We start from the raw sequence: 14175 nt of genomic DNA on the forward strand, positions 1-14175 counted from the left end.
GACTCTGAAGGCCCAAGAGAAATTGGAAAGTGTAGATTTTTAGTGGCCCCAGTCTACACAATTATGTGATTTATCCCAGTGGTATTCAACAGCCTGCATGTAGGAAAGAAAAAATACAAATTGTTAAATTGGTATAAGATTGGGAGTAACAGAGAAAACTTACAGAAGAACAATAGGTAAGGAGATTGATTGAGAATGCTACCAAAAGGGTGGTTAACAACGAAACTATGAAGTTTTAACAGATTGGGAGAAAAGGGAGGGACCAAGGGACTGGAAGATTCACTGAGATTTAAGAAGTGGTGTAGTAGCAATAAGGGTGTGAGAGAACTGAAAGTCTAGGAGTTTGTGGTGAGAGTGTGGTACAATGGAGTTTCAGATTTCAGTTGTGTGATAATAAATTGAGGTTCCAAGTATGGCCATGGAATGAGTAGGTAAGGTAGAATGTGAATGCATATTGTTCTAAATAAGGAGGTCAAATAAGTTAAAATCAGTTTCCTAGGTTGGTTGTTTATATGGAATATGAAGTTACAAAGGTGATAGCAGGATTTGGGGTAAAGAGGAAAACCACAAGCCAAATGCTAAATTATTCAGTGAATTAGGGAAAAATAACTAGGAGGTCAATAGATGGTGATATTAATAAGGAAGATTAAAGGGTGGCAGAAGTGAATGGCTGTTTGCATTATAGTAGAAAAGTAATGATTTAAAATGGCACTAGGAAGCCAGGAGACATTGAACAGACTCTCTAGGTTTCACAGTAGATGAGATGTAGAAAAATAAGCAGCTTACTTTTGATGGGGAGGATCAAGTTTTACATAAGACAATGAAGCGGTGGGAGAATTATTTGAAGCGATTTAGGATGTAGGAGAACTTATAATGAAAATGGTGTTGTAGAGGGCACAGTGAAGAGTTTGTAGAAAGGTTAAATGTGGAAGGAAGAATCAGGAAGTACAGGGTATTCTCAGGACGACAGAACCTTGGAGAGCAGTTGACCACAGTGGCCAATGGTTCAATTACAGAATTCAATTTTGTATTTCTACCTGTTTTTATTTTTTCTTATAGTAATTTGTATATTTACATAATGTCCACTACTAACTTTTAGACACTTTTGAGGACAAAGATAAGATATAATTTATAATAAAATAGTTTCTGTAGAACCTAGTAAGGAACATTACACTTGTTGCTCAGTAAATATGTTGAATCAGACCAACTCATTTCAGAATTGTTTTACTGAGTCACCTTAGATGTATGGTTCTTTTATTATATTACTACTTATTTTTCCTTTGTTGTGACTTTTGAAACAGGAGCAGGGATTTTTTTCCAGAGCATTTTATCAAAGCAAAAAATAGGTACAACTTTGTATAAGAGATAAATTTAAGCTGCTTGTTTCTCATCAAACTACAGTGATACACAAGTATGGGGACACCTTGGTGACTCATTCGGCTAAGTGTCTGATGCTTGATTTGTGCTCAGGTCATGATCTCATGGTTTGTGAGTTCAAGCCCTACACAGTGCAGAGCCTGCTTTGGATTCTTTGTCTCCCTCCCTCTCTACCTTTTCCCTGCTCTCTCTCTCTCTCTTTCAAAATAAACAAATAAACATTTAAACAAAACAATATAAAAAATGATACACAAGTCTGGCAGCAGAATTATGACTTACTGTGCATAAGCTGAATGTGAGGCCAGTAATTTCAACTAGATTTCAAGTTCCTTGGAAACAGGGATTATATCTTCATGTTTTCTTTTCCCACTTTACTTCCTTTTATACTTCCCCAGTTTTCTTCTAGAGTGGTTACCATAGTAATTTGCATGCACAGCAGGAACACAATGAATGTCTAGTGAGATTCTATGCCATTATTTTTTTAAAGTTTTTTTTGGGGGGGGAGAGAAAGAGAGAGAATCCCAAGCAGGCTCTGTGCTGTCAGCAAAGAGCTCCATGTGGGGCTCCATCTCACAAACCGTGAGATCATGACCTGAGCTGAGATCAAGAGTTGGATGCTCAATGGACTGAGTCACCCAGGCACCCCTCTATACCATTCTTTTAAAAGAAAATTGTATTACTGAGCCATGTCAGTAGAATGTGCTTTTTGCTATTCAAAGAACAGGTGCCAGATTGAGTCGAAGTGATTTTAGAGATCCTGTTCCAATGTACTTTTACGTGTTTAAAAATGAAACCTATGAATGGGAGTGAAGTAGTGATGACTTGCTCAAGAGTGTATTGATAATGACAGGGCTGGGACTAGAACCCAGGCACTACAGCCTTCAGTCCAAATCTGCTACTACCACACTGATACCCCAATACCCACTCTTCCCTTTGGTCTTCTTTCATCAATGACAGTTTTTTTCAGATAGCCAGTTGAGGTTGTTAGCGTATCTATGATCTGTGAAATGTGAATGTTTGGCGTTTATCTCTTTGGTTCTCTCTTTCCCTTGGATAACTTAACTCTCATGTTTTAAAATGATCACTTTCATGTGGATGACTCAAATCTCTGTCTCAGCCACAAACTATTCACCTGAACTTTAGTCTTTCATTTTCAACTGCCTAGAATATTGCTCTTCTTGAATCTTATGTTTTTCCCCCTCAATTTAAACATGCTTAAATACAAATATATTATCTTCCCTCCCAAATCAACTCTTCCAAAGGACTTTTTTTTTCATTGACATTAAACATCTTCCAGTCACTCTGGCACAGAAGCTCGTAGTCAGAGTTGATCTTTACTGACCTCATTTCTCATGTGTAAATTCAAAGTTCTGTTGAGGCTTATCTTGCAGTTCTCCTGACCTTCTCTCACCAACATAGATCAGGATCCTTATATCAGCATATCTTGTCTACTTGAAGATACTCAAACTATGTACCTTCTTTCACTAGACAAAGAGGTGAACTTGGAAAATGTATACTTATACTTCAAGATTTAAGTTGAAGTTTTTATTATTTGTAAATGTTCCCTTGTTTGTGGTGCTATTACCATATTTATTAGAGTGCTGTAATCACTCTTTTTGATTACAATATCTTCATATCCATTTAGACAGTGAGCCTATTAATGACAGTGAGTCTGATTTATTCAGTTTTGCTCTCTTCCTCTCCTAATTGAGCAACTTTGGAAGAATAACTGCAGTATTAGGCACTTTTGAGTAATACAGTATTTAATTCCTCAGGATGGGTGTCTAGGGGTGGAGGGAGGAGCAAGTTTTTAGTGTGGAAACACAGATGCTATTGTTCAGGAATCTAGATAATGGCATAAAGTGGAAGTAAAATATGAACTTCGCTAGCAGGGTAGAGTCTATTAAAAAAGAAACCTGAAAAAAAAGTGTAAGGGACCGTGACCTGTGGATGAACACTACAAATCACTGGAGAAGAAAGTAAAAGGGGTGGGGCAGAAGAATCCACATATTTAGGAAGGAACAGAAGGCAAAGAACATAAAACCAAAAAAGCAAAAGTAGTTTAGTGGGACTGAAGGAGAAATCAGAAGTGGTATAGGTGAGAGATTGATGAGAATCCCAAGACCCAAGGATGTGTCTGGCTATACAAGGTTTGGGGTTTGGGGGTTTATGAGTATTTTTTAATTCAGCCTCCAGGAGAGACTTAAAGATTAAATCAATATTTGGGGGTAGTTTATGATTACATTAAGCATAATGCCTCACTCAAGACTTCCTTTACCTTTCTAATAAATGCTAGCATGCACCGGATGGTGTGTGCATGTGTTGGACGACTGCCAACAAGGATAGGGTGAGGAGGGCAGGGCCAAGGCAGAAGAGGAAGTGGGGGAGGTTAGGACATAGGGTTCAGTCTTCTAAGGCAGATACTTCTGCTGAGCAGCGGCAAGATGCAGGAAGCTTAATTTTCATGAAAGTACAGCTCAGTGGGGCCCTACTTTTATTTGGCCAATGCCACAGTGACATTTTTGCTTTCTTTATGATCCTATTATTGCCAAATGATAAAAGTTAGTTGTTCTGTTTACCCTATAAAGGTAATCTCAAGGAGGTGAGGTACAATTTTTCCCCAGCTTTATTAAAGTATAATAGACAAATAAAATTGTAATGTATTTAAAGTGTACATATACATTATGAAGGGATTCTCCCCATCAACTTAATAAATGGGGACAAAGTTTAGTTAATTTTTTAATACAGCAGGTGTTTGTTGAATGATGCATAATAAATAGGAGAACCAGCAAATATAAACGTTTTGTTAACTGTAGAACACTACACAAATGTAAATTTTTATGACTCTTTTTCATACTCATACTAGGCTCAGCTCAGGTTCTATTTCTTGACACCTACTTTGACCACCCCATTCTACACTAATATCTCTCTTCCTTCAACTTGTATTATGTTTATTGTCTTTACCAATAATATGGCAGTCATTATTCTATTATCTTGTATCTTTTAATGAGAATAAACCTTGTCTCTATAGGTAGATTGTGAACTCCCATAGGGTGGGAGAAAAAAAGTCCAGCCTTTTTATTCTTAAGCTCTGTGAACCCCAAACCTAGCCTGTCACAATGTTTTGCAAATGGAAAAATGTGTAATAGAGGCACCTGGGTGGCTCAGTCGGTTAAGCATCTGATTTCTGCTCAGGTCATGACGTGGTTCTTGAGTTCAAGACCTACATTGGACTTTCTGCTGTTAGTGCAGAGCCTGTTTTGGATCCTATCTCCCTCTTTCTCTACCCCTCCCCCACTTGTGTGTTTTCTCTCTCTAAAAAATAGAATTAAAAAAAGAAAAATGTGCAATAAGTGCTTATTGAGTGATTGGTCATTAATTGGAGCAAAGCTACACATCCTCCATAAGGTTTTAATCTATAAACAACATGGCTTGTATTAATGATTTCAGTGGCTTTCCTCCATGGCAATAAACAATTTTGGGGAGGGGAGCAGAAAGACCCTCCTCTCATCACTATAACTTTATTATCACAATAAGTAGCTTTTTAGGTTGGCATTTCCATGGAAATGCTTAGCGGCATTCTCACTGGTATTAGAAACTACATGGGAGTCACTACATTGTTGACATTTCTAAGAAGTTTTTCCCTCCAATAGCTTATTTACCATTAAGGGAAGAACATTACATTAATAACACTGGGCCACTCTGTTGTCAGACAGCTGGATTCCAAACCCAGGACAGTGTTAAGCCCCAAACGAACTTGGAATGTGGTATTCAGAGCTAAAGACACAGTGTGTCCCTTTACATAGTACTGTGACACAAATGTTTTATCCTGTATAATCAGAATAAAGTGATAGGGAACATACCTGAAGGGATACACAAGTCACAAAATAACAATAGAGATATTTAGGAGTGCATGGGTGTGGTGGGAGTGCATAGTGTGAAGACAGTTCTAACTTTAGTCTGGGTGATAGAAATATGTTACAGACAGCTTACATACTTTTGGACTTTTTATAAAGCACTAACTAGAGGGCCTATTTTCTTCCAGGGATACCTGTTAAGTCTTTACCTAATTACCAGCAACTTGGAATCCCCCTATGTTCTGAAACCATTGATCACAGCTGACTCTGAGGCCTGCCTCTAACTTCTTGGAATTTAGATGCCTGGATCTTAGAAGCAGGATAACTGTTTTCTAGGAGACTGTTTTTTATTGAAGGCCCAAATAAGGTCTTCAAATAATTTAAATTCAGATTAAACAAATAGGTAACCAATTTATGATGAAAAGAAACTTTTTATATTTTCTGAGGCCTGAATTTCCTATGAACTTTGGAATATTTACATAAGGTGTGTCAGAGAGGTTTGAGTGTTGTTATTGTTAGCTTAATTCCACTTATTTTAAATCCATGACAACACAAATACAGCCATATGTAAAAACAGACTGTTAATCTCAAATAGATGAGAAATTTTAGGATTCTTACATGTTAGAGATCTTAAAATGTGATACCAAATTGGATTTTTCTTTCCTTTTTAAGGAGGGAATTAAAAAATAATAAAAGAAAGCCTGAATGTTCCAGGGGACTCTAGGTCTAGATATCAGCTCCTTTTCTTTTTCCATTAGCTACATTTAAGTAGGATCTCAAATGTCTGGGATGTATTGATTCTACAAACACTGTAAATATGATAATGACATTTTATTCATCAAAAGGAAAACCACCTCTGTGTTTAAATGCTCAGAGGTCTATGTTTACTTTTCTGTTTTGTGTCTTTCCCCCTATTTCTACCAGAGCCCATCTCTAACTAACTTGCCCCAAATATTTAAATATTTTTGTTTCTGTTTTCTCTCCTAAATCCAGAAGAAAAACTGGTGGGGCACAAAGAAAAGAGAAGTTATGATAGGATGTAGTAAAATGGGATGGAATGAGGAAGCAAGATAGAAGAGTTTTGCTGTGCACAACTTGTTTAAACAGTGGTCTTTTCTACCGGCCTATGAAGAATTATCAGTTGAAAGCAAAAGTAATTGTAACTAACACCAGTACTGTAACATGAATTAATGGATCTGAGATGTCTGGATTTATCAAATCAAGTTAAATGGCTTACTTTGGTGCCTTTTCTGTAAGGATGAGAATGTGCCACCACCTGCTATGAGTACAGCAGACCTCTTAGCAGTTGTATTTCCTCAATGCAAATCAACAAACTGTCATGCACATTGAGGACTGCATAGGTATGGTAGAATTAAAAGTAACCACAGAGTTGGCTCCTACTGGCATCCTAAAAATAGGATGCTTACTTAGAATTGCTGATTGCAGTTGCTGATGCTTACTTAGAATGAGGCCCCTGTTTAGAGGTACAGTATTGGGAGCAGAAAGTATCTGGTCCTACTCAGTCCACATGCAGTCTTGTTATGTGTCTTATTCTCCTAGAATGGAATTTAAACAAAATCCTTTTGGATGATGGTTTGTATTTTCAAGTCCCTTTCACTTTATCATTTTAGCAGATCTGAAAAATATCTTTATAAGCTCATTATTACATTGGATACATGAGGTAACCAAGAAATACTGATGTTCAACAATTTGCTAGAGGACACACAACTGATTAAAAGGCAAATCTAGGATAAAATTCCAGTTACCCAGGCCAAGTTTCCTTCCCATTGAAATACATGCAGCAAGGTAGTTTAAAGATGCCACTGTTAGGTTGCAGAGTTTATGACAGAGTCCAGTTTCAAAGATAACTTGAAACAAAATATCTCCATGCTTGTTTATAGTAGAATAACAATATTTTTTTGGGTGCTCATGGTATGTATAAGGCATTATGCTAGTTATACTTGGGGAGAGGAAGTTTAAAAGAATATATAACCTGACACCTTTTGTCAAGACTCTTGGTATATTTTGAGAAGAACTATATTTCTGTGGCTTTTATTTCTCAGGACTCTTTTATTTCTCTTGACCGAAAATGTATGCACTGCACAAGTTTCAGTCTTTGGTCATCTCTTAGATTTGCTTTCTCTAAGATGGGCCAATCTTATGGCCTTGGTTGTCACATGCCCCAGATTTAATTTTGGCTTCCACCACTTAACCATCACTCACAGTCAGGGTCATTATTTCCAACTATCCATAAGACATTGCTTCTTGGAATTTTTGCCATCTCCTCAAACTTGACAGGTCAAAAACAGAACTCATCACGTCTTACATTCCCAATTTCCATCCCCAAATTACCTATTGCTGTGTATAGTGTAGCACCACTTCCCAGATCCCACGGGTTCAAAATTTTAGGGACAGCTCTGACTTTCTTATGCTGCCTATATCTAATCACTCACCAATTTCCATCTATTATTCCTCTTAAATGTCTCCTTGAGTGTTTCTCCATTCCATTTCCACTGGCATCCACCTATCCTATAGTCTAATTAATTTCTACTCTTTAAGTGGCTTCTCCATCTCCAGTTTTCTCAAATGTACGTAAGCCTATGAAACTCTGCTAGATTCATCAACTAAAAATGTTTTTCCATCATATACTCGTTTATTCAAAGCTTGCTGATATGATTTCCCATTAAAAAGTGCCCGGAATTCAAAGTCTAATAATCTGGGCTTACATTTCTATCCAAATTTATTTACTGTTACTCCTCAACTCAGTCCCTTTACTCTAGCCAAATCAGGTTCTTTGGTGTACACTACAGGTACCAAATTCACTTTTGATACAATGTATTTCTGTCATTTCTATGACTAGAATTGAATGCAAACAACATACATTGAACACTTACTATGTGCACAGAAGGTTTGTTTAGCATGGTCCCATATTGTAGACGTTCATTTAAGCCTATCTCATTTTATCTCCTCTATGAAGCCATCTCAATTCAGCCCAACCCACTGCTATCTTTCTTCTCCAAACCCCTTTGCCATTAAAAATATAACATTGGTTTACTGTCTCATATTTTTATGTTCTGTAAGTCTTATATCCCCACCAGCATTGTAAGTTCCCCAAGAGCAGGAACTTCATCTTACCTTTGTGTCACACACTGTATTGAGGTTAACTGACATTTGTGTAACTGGATTACAATAGATTCTAGCTATTTTAATAAGAACATAAGAAATAACAAAATGGATCAAAGTAGATCAATGCAGAGCTATGTTATTTAAGAGATTATGATAGTTACCTTTCATGGCATCAAATCCACAATATTAGATATGTCCCTTAGGATCAGTGCCATCCTTTAATGCCTTATTATCAGTCAGTGATTCACAAAGGCAAATTTATAATTTCCTGCACCATGGTAGAATCTTGCTTTTTCCCAGATAAGTACTTCCTAAACACATCAAAAGTTTGATTAAGAGTAAGAATGCAAAGTAGTAGAAAATGAAATTGATGATTTTGGGCTAGGAAGACACAAAAATGCTGGATTCAGACTGGACTCAATCTGGAAACTTTCTTTTACCTATACTGTTTGGGTTCACTGTCATTTATAGGAACTGATTGGCTAGTGCAGTCATTTGATTATTTTGGGGACCAGGGAAACAGTTTTTATTAAGGGTGTATTAAGGATGTAAATGTAGTACCTGAGGTCATTAATTTGATATATAAACAGAGACCACCTTTAGTTCTAATTGGGAAATTAATAGCAAAACAACAACAGAAAATATTTTTGAGTGCTTGCAATAGATACCAAAACTTAAAATTATCTAGAAGCAAATTTCACTAATGTATTTGAAACATAGTACAGTCTGAAGTCCAGGTTTACTTACATTTTATTTTAGAATAATCAGCTGATAATTATATGTCATGGCCTCTCTCTAGTCTTCAAAACAATCAGAGTACTGAAAGGCAGAACCACTAAATTCAAGGATTTTTTTCTTTTTATCTAGGGGTGGAACTCACCGACTCATTTGTTTACCCTTGAAAAAAGCTTCTTTGCTGCTAAGTAGAGTTATGTTCCTGGTCAAAAATTTTCATTGAAATGTATACAGTGTTGGCTCTGTGGAAACCTGGTGTATGTCAGATATGTCTAAATTACTAAATAGATCATGTAATTTCCTTATATCGATTTATAGTTGTGAGAGCTTTCTGTTTGCAGTTGCTAGTTAGAATCTGTTAGAAAATTTATTAATGCCTCTGAGTCTATTTCCTTATTTGCAAAACAGGGATAGTAACACTTACCCTGTCTAAAATGCATGATGATGAGAGGTTCAAGTGGGATAATGAATGTGAAACTACTTTGTGAATAAGCTAGGTCATTCTTCACTATTTGTTTTACTTTTATCAGCAATGTGGAAACTTGTCTGCTTGGCCAAACTTGAGAGTTTGCATGTATACTCAGGATAACCCTTTATAGTTTTTTTTTTCCATAATGAAAGAAACTGCCACTACAGATTAGAGAAACTCCTCTGAGCCCTTGAAATAAGATTCTAAAATATGCCTTATATTTCTTTTTCTTTTTTAAAATTATGAGGTACTTTATTTATTTATTTGTTTATTTTATTTTATTTTTTATTTTTTTAAATTTACATCCAAATTAGCATATAGTGCAACAATGATTTCAGGAGTAGATTCCTTAGTGCCCCTTACCCATTTATCCCATCCCCCTCCCACAACCCCTCCTGTAACCCTCAGTTTGTTCTCCATATTTATGAGTCTCTTCTGTTTTGTCCCCCTCCCTGTTTTTATATTATTTTTGTTTCCCTTCCCTCGGCAATCAAAAAGAATTAAATCTTGCCATTTGCAACTACGTGGATGGGACTGGAGGGTATTATGCTAAGTGAAATTAGTCAGTCAGAGAAAGACAAAAATCATATGACTTCACTCATATATTTCTAACTTAATTGCAAATGTGCTGGAGTCTTGGGTAGTGTCCCCTCTATATTTTGCCATATTGAGCCCCAACAGAAGCACTGAGCAACACTTGTTGACAGACTGATTAGATTATCAAATCTCTGGCCAATAAGTAAAGTATAAGGAATTCATAGTAGCAGTCTAATTTAAAACAGGCAAGGCAGATTAGCTACCCTCAAACTCCTGGGAATTTGCTAAAATCCCAAAAAGCCAAAAGCCAAAAAGCCAAAAGAAGAATTTTACTACAAACTATTTTAGTCATAGCATTGAAACATCAAATCTTCTTACCTGCTACCTTCAAGACTGACAGTTTAGGGTCCTTTTGCATTCATTCTCAGAGGCAAGCTCCAAGTCTTCCGTAAATCGTCCTTTGGAGAGGTAACCTTCTTAGTGAACTCCACAATGAATTTGAATACCCTAGAGGGTTCTAAAAGCACACTCCATTCACAGGGTGCCTGTTCTTTAGGCAGACTTCTTTGAAAAGATGAGTTGCTGCGATTTTAAAGAAGAGAGAGGGCAGGGCACATATGCTAGCCAATGTATACAGATTCTTCTTCCTCTTTCAGATTAGTCCTCATACTGTAAAGCACGCCTAAATTTGGCTTCTCTGGTACAAAGTGGGGGAGGGGAAAGCAGAGGGAAGGAGGAGGAATAGAAACTGGATACGTGCAGGTTGTTGTGTATATAAATGAGATTTTATGCCTAGCTCTAGCAACAGAATCCTCGGGAAATCTTGTAGCTGCTCTGAGATGGGAAGCAGGAAGGAGCATACTCTGTGAAGCTTAGTTCTAATTTTTACGACTTAAGGGTGGTTAGAGTATTTGTAGGCGGAGAAAGATAGAACTACCAGGATATGCTAATCTAACTGCCATTATGTGAAACTTGATTTTAGGGAAGATAAATTTCACCTCTCTTTCTCTCTTTTTTTCCTCTGTCTCCCTCACCCTCCTTGTATCTCTCTCTGTCTCCCTCACCCTCCTTGTATCTCTCTCTTTCTCTGTCTCTTTCTCTGTGTCTGTCTCTCTTTCCTTAATTGTATTTGTGGCTCTATCCATACTCTAAAAAATTCTTTTTCTTTTTGGTGACTTATGTTCTGGAAAATAATTGTCTTAGTTTGAGTCTGATTTCCCAAAATCTCCATGACAGACATTGCCTCCATTGGATTAAAGGTAGTTTTGTTTCCATCACGCTGAGAATGACCTGGAATGACTAGACTTGCCATCAGTAGTCCTTTATTAGGAATCTGGAAGGCAGGTAAATACTCTTAGATTTTGGTTAGGCTCTGGTGTTGGAACAATGGGATGCCCTGTCTGTCTTCTGGGGAATAGGGATATGGCAGTCTGCTATGCCTTGATTGGAGCTTGGGGTGGCACTTTGATATTATAAACAAAATGGATGAGAACAACAAGGTGTGAGTTGTTTACATCAATTATATTGAGCTACATTAGGGTGGTATATATGGGGATGGGTACAAGTGTGTTCATTTTAACATCTTTTAAACATGTTCCCATAACTAATAATTAATAATTAATTTGGTACTCAGTAAAACATGAGCCCAGTAACAGCCCTCTGTTTACTACTTGCTGTAGATGCAAAGCCATTTACTCAAACTTTGCATATGTAGGTACCTGAATTATATGACAGGAAACTTGAGGCAAGGGCACTAAAAATTCTGAAACCTACTTTTTCTTTCATAGAATTCTTAGTTATGGTAGTGGATGAGAGAGAAAGCTGTCCAAGCAAATTAAAGGGAGAGATAACATTTGGATCCAAGACCAGACTCTTCAATCCTCCCCTGGGGCATTTACTAGCTAAAGTGACATTATAACTAGAATTTTTTCAGCTGAGTTTGGAGCCCCAGAGGCCTAGGGGAAAGTTAATAAGAGAGGCAGAATATGAGTTATCACTTCCTCTCTAGTCTGGACTATTACAGTCATCTTGAGCTATGGTGGAAAAGTAGTTTGTACTCAGATAATGAAGAAAAGAGAAAGGTTTTAACATATTTGAGCTTCAAGATGTCACCACAATAGCTATGACAGAGAGGGGATGCCATGTGATGCTCATGTGTGCTCCCCTACTTATTTCCTTCCTTAGCTGCTTCTCTGCTTCCTGAGTGATGGGAAGGGCAGTGCTCCATCCATCCACAATTGGGTCTTTTCCCTGTATAGCTGCATCAATTTATATCATGTTTGATATAATAACTAACATTTTTTTTTACCATTCCAGGAAATGATGAAATGCCAAAACTGATACCTCTTTGCTGCCTTCTCTCTACTCTTTCTCATTTTCCCAGATTATTTCAGTTCTTATTTTATTACTGAGTTGGAGAGGACCAAGTAGGGAATGGTGAAGAAGAGGGGGAATAACATATAGTTGGATGGAGACACTGTGTTAATTAACTAGGACTTTGGTACAAGGTTAAAGGATTTTCAGTCATAGAATGTTTACTCATTAATTATGAGCTACAGGATTCATAGTTTACATGAGCTTATAGAGCTGAAAAAGGAGCCTTAAAATCATTTTGCTTAGACTTTTTATTCAATTGAGTCCCTGAGGGTCTAATTGATCACAGGTCTAATTTATCATGTGTCACCAGCTGTTAGCTTTCTGCCTTGATTGTTTTGTCAACTAAATAAATCTAGTCCAACTCTCTCATATTAGAGATGAGGAAACTGAAACCAGAGAGAAAGAGACTTTCTTTTTTTTTTTTTTTTTTTTTTCGCCCCAAGAAGGTAAATTTATTTGCTGTTGGAACTTGTATCAAAAACAGGCCAAAACAAGAGAACACACAATTAGATTTTCAATTTTCTAACTAATATTTTGCAAACATAATGATACAGATACATCAGTTACTAAATAATGAAAGTGAATGAAATAAATACCTCATCATAATTTTAACATTATCATCTTTTACTTATTTTATGTAATAAGGATGAATAAAAACAACAGCTGCCATTGTGTCTAATATATTTTCCTATCTTCAAAAAAACAATACCCAAACAACCCCTGCCCTCACATTGTCCACCAATGTATGTCTTTGGTGTTTATAGTTAAAACAATCCAGAAATATAGAAAGAAACCTTGGAAATTCAATAGTCTCTGTTCAGTTCAGTTTATTCAGCTACATGTGGATACAGTGCAGGCTTCGCAATACAAATGAACTCCTCTCTGCATGCATGACTTACGCATCTGTACCTCATCACTCGTGTAACAGTTTTTGGAAACTCTGAACCTCTGCAATATGCAGCACTCCAACTCTCAGTTTCTGTGATTCATTGTTGCTTATGCTCTTGCTCTTCTGTGTTTATTTTCCATACGGCTGTGCTGTTAGTCACTTTATTATTATATTGTGCAATGCAGTGATTTTTCAAAATTCTGAATACCAGGTAGTCCTACTAATTTGTAACAACAATCTTCACACTTGATCCCTCAAATGGAGCACATGATGTTTGGTCTCAGAACTTGTTTTCCAAATTCAGAAACAATGGAGCACAAATGGCTTCTCTTCCCATTGGTTCTTTGTTCTTGGCAGTACTGCTGATTTCAAAATAACAGCATGTGTGGTATCTTATTGTTAATCAATAAGTAAAACCTGTAGAATGAAGAACTCACTTCATAATTGGACATTGTAACCAAAAAATGGTAGTAAATGCATAAATTCTCAATAATGTATAGCACTGCTGAGTTGTTTTGAACAAGAACCTAGAGATACTAGAATATGGAAAATTTGGAACACCCTTGATTCCGGAATCTTGCTGTATGTATTCTTGACTGGTCCCAATCCCCATTCCATATCCACTGACTTCTCTATCTCTGCTCCAGCCTGTGCTTCTGGCTCCAGTCTTATTATTTGGACATTGGGATTAAGTTGTTGATGACGAGTGACATTTCCTGTATAATATCACCAAAGACCTTGAGAAATTATCTGGCTGGTTTAGCAGGATCTCGGGGTCATCAGTTCAAGCCCCACATTGGGCATAAAGA

General features: G+C 36.9%; 1 protein-coding gene across 5 annotated transcripts in view; it reads right to left on the bottom strand.

Annotated features, from left to right (window-relative positions):
• CYSLTR1 (cysteinyl leukotriene receptor 1) overlaps positions 1-10959 on the bottom strand; it is a 46711-nt gene extending 35752 nt beyond the window's left edge. For 2 of the 5 annotated variants that reach the window (XM_047076267.1, XM_047076265.1), the window contains exons 1-2: positions 10480-10959; positions 8522-8671 (exon numbers count right to left, since the gene is read on the bottom strand). The gene's annotated coding sequence lies outside the window, so the exon portion shown is untranslated. Of the gene's footprint in view, positions 1-8521; positions 9849-10479 lie in introns of those variants that run through there. The other 3 variants (XM_047076268.1, XM_047076269.1, XM_047076266.1) reach the window with 2 other exon arrangements.
• Positions 10960-14175: the final 3216 nt, after the last annotated feature.

Source organism: Lynx rufus, unplaced genomic scaffold, assembly GCF_022079265.1.
Source record: "Lynx rufus isolate CCGP_SWC_20201006 ecotype Redwood Valley unplaced genomic scaffold, mLynRuf1.p SCAF_14, whole genome shotgun sequence".
Taxonomy (NCBI): domain Eukaryota; kingdom Metazoa; phylum Chordata; class Mammalia; order Carnivora; family Felidae; genus Lynx; species Lynx rufus.